Source organism: Carassius gibelio, chromosome A18, assembly GCF_023724105.1.
Source record: "Carassius gibelio isolate Cgi1373 ecotype wild population from Czech Republic chromosome A18, carGib1.2-hapl.c, whole genome shotgun sequence".
Lineage (NCBI taxonomy): Eukaryota > Metazoa > Chordata > Actinopteri > Cypriniformes > Cyprinidae > Carassius > Carassius gibelio.
The window spans coordinates 11,192,340-11,199,197 of NC_068388.1; the positions used below are offsets into that span (position 1 = coordinate 11,192,340).

At 36.6% G+C, this 6,858-nt stretch overlaps 1 long non-coding RNA gene across 1 annotated transcript; it reads left to right on the forward strand.

Moving 5' to 3' along the window:
* Window positions 1-3,060: 3,060 nt before the first annotated feature.
* LOC127934002 (uncharacterized) lies at window positions 3,061-6,326 on the forward strand. The gene is made up of 5 exons (XR_008147657.1): window positions 3,061-3,346; window positions 3,769-3,861; window positions 4,038-4,149; window positions 4,248-4,823; window positions 5,665-6,326. It is a non-coding gene; the product is annotated as an uncharacterized LOC127934002 (long non-coding RNA).
* Window positions 6,327-6,858: the final 532 nt, after the last annotated feature.

Below are 6,858 nucleotides of genomic sequence, written 5' to 3' on the forward strand. Positions count from 1 at the left end.
CAAGCAGTTCTGTTTATTAACCGCTAGAGCGTCAAAAGTTACCGACTAGCTGCTGCAATATTAATACAAGAAAAAGTCACTAACTGTTCTTGACTGAATTACTTCTGAGTTTTATCAAGAATTAAAGCACAGTCAAACCAACATTTTTTCAGACACAAGATATACTTGAGTTGTGACATATTATACCCAAAACTTCCTCATACAGTGGACTACTAGTGAAATTGATAAAAAATAATAATAATAATAATTCAGACACTTTGACCTGACCATGTTTTTCCTATGTGTTTTTTTTTTCCCCTGAATTGCTAATGCGAACTTTTCACACCACAGACTGTACAAAATTAAGCATTTCTTGGTAATTAGTCAACAAAGTATTAATAGTTGTGTAAATATTGTCATACTAACAGTTGTCCGAATCTTTGGTTGATTGTAATCTATTACATACATTTCTATCAAAGTTATCTGATATTATCAAGATGAATTTGTTCTGATACAGTTGAACTCTGTGATAATTTTAGAAATGTTGAAGGTGTCTGAATGAATTTTGGTTTGATTGTATATTTAATTTTACAGTGAAGACTATGCAGTGCTACTTCACATTTAATTATTCGGTTTCTGTACCTGGACACAAACTTGAATAAACTAAACCATTGAGAAGTTAGCATAAAATAAATAAATTGAACAAACATACAATTTCAAACATGGCCCACTGGTAAAACCTGCACTGGGGCCCCGCAAACCCCAGCTACGGCCCTGGTTGTGATGTAGACATCCCTATTCTCATAGATTTACAATTATTATTAAAACTTTAGAGTTGTAGTTATCGTCCATGGTGTGAACAAGTTTTCACTTTGATAAATTATACTTATTTTGTTGACTGTGTTCCAAGTCTTCTGAATATATTATAATTAAGTTGGCTTGAAAAAGCCAACTTACTGATCTACTATTTAATCTTATTATTATTATGTTGGCTTGGCAACAAGCCAACATACTGTTATGCTATTTAAACTTCTTCTTTTTCTTATTATTATTTTTCTGACACAGAAATTCTAAACGCTACTCCTCCTAGGGCTTTAAAGCCACAAGCCCCAAACTCGGCAGACACCTGCGGGATAGAGCGGTGCAGGTTGCTATATCTTTTCAGAATGATCAGACGTAAAGTTTTTTTTTTATTAATTTTTAAATGTAAAAACTCATTACCCATAGACTTCCATTGTCTGAGAAAAATCGCGCCCCTACTGGTTGCAATACCCGGAGTTTTGTTTACTTTCACTTTTACATTGGTTAAAAATACAAGTAAATAATACAATTTCCCTCAAACTGACAAGCTAAACCAACATATCTGATTACAGGGGTCAGGGCTCATTAATAATTTATTTCTGGGCAGAGACCAGTCAGACGAGAGAAGAATCACGGCTGGTCAGCTGCTGGAGGCATTGTCTCTTAGAGCTCACAACGAGCGAATTTATTCTTATTTTAGACCTTTTAAGACGGCGATTGCACGCAATCCACACGTTAGAGCACACCAAGAGCTAAATTCAGATGTTTCTGAACTGTTTAAAGTAATAACATGATATATTCGCGGCAGCCAACTGCCCGCGAGCTAGCGATGTATTTCTCTGAACACTTGAAGTCCACAGAGAAATTACAGCCTTTCACATTAAAACACTGCAGCGAAACGGCACAAAACAATTAGAAGAATATATTATACACATGAAAATGAGTGTTTATATGTGCTTGTGAGATTTATCTGTCAGGCTGAACATCGCAGCGATTGCTCAGCGTTGCATAACATGGTAAAGCAGGGAGCTACACTGAGACCAAAAGGGTCGCATGCATCACTGATTATTTTTGTACCTACTTATGTGTTATGCTATGATTTAATATGACCATTTATTAAAACAGAAATGTGTATTTTAAGAATACGTTTTATAACGTAAATTATGTCTCTGGCCAAAGAACAGAGAGAAAGACGAGAGAGAAATGAGCGCTTCCAAAAATAATATCACAGCGAATTGCACGAATCCACCCATTAGAACACAACAAGAGCAGAATTCAGGTGTTTTTGAACTGTTTATGTGTGCAAAATGAAATATAATTTGACAGCGTGATACAGCTTATGAATACTGGAAGGAAAAAAAGTCACGACAGCCTTTTAACTCTGGAGTCTATTAACGCATATACGCGTTTTGAGTCATTTTCTCCTGATAACCCCGAAATTTACTAAATTAAACTTTCAGTTTTAATCGAGCAATACATCAATCGAATCTGTAAAGGGTCTACTTTTTTTTGGATACAAACATAATAACAACAAAACTTTGTGCACTTATAAAATAAATATAACAAACAAGGTGCAGCCTTGGTCTGCGCTGATCTTCATTTACAAACACGTCATTAAAATGAACTGTAACTCCATGAATATTCAACGAAGAGACATGAGAGATATCCCTGCTAACACACGACGTAACAGTTACGTAACGTACTGGTAATTTTTGGTAATTCCATGACTTACCAATTGACAACGTAACTACGACGTCGCATTCCCGTAATTTTATTACCATCACATTACCAACTCGCAACGTCGCCAGTACGTCCTTCCAACGTGACCAGATAACCAAGAACGTCCCAGACAGGTCCTCTGTTGGTAATATATTGGTAACTTCATGACTTACTGGCAACGTAACTACAACGTCGTATGCACGTAATATCATTACAATATTTTTTGTACGTTCTTTATATGCTCTCTGACTATATAGAGCTATTTAAAAAGTGTGATTAAACTTCAGACACAAGATTAAACGTTCCTTAAAGATAAAATATGTTTATTTTCAACAAGTCAGAATATGGACATGCTTTTAAGCTTTTAATGACGTGACATACAGGCGCGCGCTTCCACAACTGACGCACCGCGCGCACAGTATTGACAAGAAAAGAGTTGTGAAACTTTTTATCTCGTATGGAGTTACAACGTGAAATAATGACACAGACTGGCCATCATCTCATCTGCAGCAGAGACTGTTGTATCAGAAGGACTGCGCATTTGTTTGAGGCACTTTTCACTTCAACTGTGTCTGACAGGAGAATTTAGCTTTCTGAGGTGAGTCTTACAATTTATAATAAATAAGTGGGTTGATAAAATGTATAAAACAAAGTAAAAACAAAAGTCTAACGTCGCTAAAACCTTTTTTTATTATTTTATTGTTTTTATTGGCCTTCTAGCCGTTGAGTTACCATGGCAACCGCGTACACATCAGCTGTTGGAGAGGAGAGGAGAGGTCTCGTCTGACATTTTCTCTTGTTTCTCGTCAGTTATACCAAAGAAAAGGTCAACAACTGCGACAGATTTGTTAAGTAACACGTTAATATTATCCACAGTCTACTTTAAGTACTTTTTATTAATATTTATACCTCTGTGATTATGGTATTTTTCTTGAAATGTCTGCTATCAAGTATTACGCTAGCATAGAAACATAATTAACGTTATAGCATATTAGATTTGAGCTCTTATTAATGAAAGTCTGGGCTTTTAATTACATCTTATGCGTAAAGGATCGGTTTTGATTGCTTTGTAAATGTTTTTGATGGTAATTTGTCAATAGACAAATGAAGTAAAGTTAAGCTAATTAATTTAACCTAAAAGTCTGCACTGTAGAGTCTATCAGTGACGTCACTTACGGTCTAAAATGGGCTGAAACTATTTCAAACCACTGTTTCAAGCTTGTTCTGATTTATCATTGTAAACAAATATTGATAAAAATTTTTTTACAGTGATTTCAGGAGTGTCTTAAAAACCCTCTAAAACAGAGGGGAAGTTCCAAGAAAGTGTCTAATGGGAGCTGCTGACAGAGATAGAAAACACAGGTGATCCGAGAAAGCTTATTAAATAACTTAATATTTATTACAATATATCATCATGCATCTCTAAAATCTAAACATGTGAATTCCGGTATCTTAAGATATTTTTGTATGTTTTCCATATTACTGTTTTTCTTTTCTGCATTTCCCCTATTCTCTAGTTTGTTTTTATTTCTAATAAGGAGCTGGAGGCCGTGAAGAAACAGATCCATGATATCGTGGAGAAGCAGGCCCAGATGAGCAAGTGGAGAGCTATGCTGGAAATATTCAGGGGTTGATGCTCATAAGTCCAGGGTAAGTATACAGCTAACCCTCCTACCACCTCTACTCTGTGTGGTTCTCGGTGTATCCAGGATGAGATCTTCCCAGATGTCCTTCACCCTATTTCACAGTGTAAGACATGAACCAGGCCCTGGGCGACGACCTCTCTCCATCCGCCGCCTCCGGTCTTCAGGATCTCCACCAGAACCCGATTCGCTCCACTTCGTGAGACAGAACACAACGCTGTGATCATCGGAGACTCCATCGTCCGGCACGTTCGTGCTATGTTAGCTGAAGGTAAAGTCCACACTCACTGTTTCCCTGGTGCTCATGTTCTTTATATTTCTGCACAGATTCCCGTGATCCTGAAGGGTGAGGGGAGCATCGGAGTGGACATGTTTCACGCCGGCGTTAACGACACAATGCTGCGGCAGACAGAGACGCTGAAGAGGGACTTCAGGAGCCTGATCAAGATGGTGCGCAGCACATCGCCTGCATGATGATCATCGTGTCAGGACCACTTCCCACGTATAGATGAGGACATGAAAGGTTCAGCAGACTTTTTGCTTTAAACGAATGGTTATTGTCTTGGTGTAAAGAACAGAAACTGCTTTTTGTTAATAATTGGAATCTTTTCTGGGAGCGTCCTAGGCTTTTTAGATCTCCTGTTGGACAACATCTCCAGGACACTTCGCTCCATGTGACTAGTAAGCCAATTCTCAAATAACTGCTATGATGACTTTTGTTCTACATGCTCAAATAGAAGTACTTGTGCTGTCCAATCAATAAAGATTGTGTTTGTTCCAGTGTTAATTTTGACAGGTATTTTTGATGTAGCATTAGTCTAAACTCCACCAAACTACTGTTATAAGCATGAGCCCTGTCAGACTGGTCGTGGTGGAGGTGTTGCAACAATATATAGTGATATTCTCAATGTTACCCAGAAAACAGGATACAGGTTTAACTCATTAGAAATACTTCAGCTTAATGTTACACTGTCAGACATGCAAAAGAAATCTAATGTATCTCTTGCTCTGGCTACTAGGGTTGTGACGAGACACTTATCCCACAAGACGAGACACGAGACTGAGTTCATGAGAGCGAGACGAGATTTTTTTTTTTTTTTAAGAAATCCTCAATGATAAAATAAATATTTCATTTTTCTCTACTCCTTTTTCGTAGAACATGCATTTTCACATCAATTTATTAAAAGTTAAAAAAAAAAAACATGTTTAGGGCCCTATGAAATGTTTATTTTTTCCCCAGCATATTATTTTTTATTATTATTGTTAACAAATTCTGTATTTTAGCATGTCTAACTATTTGAATGCATAACACAACTTAATTTATTCATTTTATTTTTTCTTAAAGGTAGCCTTTTTACTGATATAGATATCATACCTCAAAGTGTTGTTACTGACCACTTCCTTGTATCGTGCATGCTGCATATTACTGATATTAACTATATTTCCAAAATGAGCATTATGAATGTAAGAGCCTTACATTACATTTATAACAATCATTGTTAATGTTTGAACTGTATTTCAGGGCAGTTTGTGAAAAGAGATAATCAAGAGAAGTCAGTTCCAGATCCACCCTCCACACCAGACCTCTCTCTCACGAGGATTGCTGTCTACTAGCATATTGTGTTCTTTTCAGACTTCGGGGAATGCAGATATTACTCGGGGACACGAACACATGAATATTGCAAGAATAGAGAAAGTAAGATATATTATATATATATTTAGATATATTTTTGTGGCAGTGTGAACTGGCCATAATGCTGTATGATAGGTGTGAGATTCATTAAACTTGATTTGGTATAATACATCTGTTCATAAGCTATTGCATATTATTTTCATGAATTATTTGTAGTGGTTTGGTTAAGGGTGTGATTAGCTGATGTATTATTGTGGGAGCTTGTGATTAGTTGATAAATGTGTTTATTGTTAATGACAATATTTAAATGCAATGTGCTGAGTGCTTACTAAGACTTGCATGTTTGTGCATAATGTTTTGACCCCGGATGCTTACAGAAGGGTATAGATATTTAAATATATGGAAATGTATTTATTATTAATATATCTCAATCTATGTGCTTCTGTTTGGGCTGAATGCTTTCATTCATATGTCGCTGTATATCCTGTTTTTATTAATAATCTGGGTGTATTACTGTTCATATTTGCTTGTTAATAAATTAACTGAATTCATTTTGAGTATTCATCATTCACAGCTACTGAAACAGCCTTTAAATTAGTTTGGGCATATGAGGACATAAATTAGGTTCAATTGCTGCATGTCCGCCCATAGAATAATTATAAAAAAATGACCAACTGATTACCAGCACACGACCACCGATCCGCGACGTTGCCACGACGTCGCAGTTACTTACTGGCAACGTCACAAAGTTACGTTGTGGCGACGTATACGCACCTTTCACTTTTCCGGTTGCCACGACGTAACTAGTTACGTCGCCACGACGAAACTTTGGTCACCAGATTACGTCGCAGTTACGTAACAGTTACGTAATGTTGTTAGCAGGGATATCTATAGAAAGCTTGACATGTCTACTTTTAAACAAAACAAGTGCTGCCGAACAAATATTCTGTGATAAAGTAATCCATATCAAAACAAAGCGATGTCCATATTTCACGTCTAATATGTATGGAAGGCCAAGAGGGTCAAATAGACGTGAATTTTAACGTGTCTCTGTAAAGGGTCTACTTTTTTTGGATACAAACA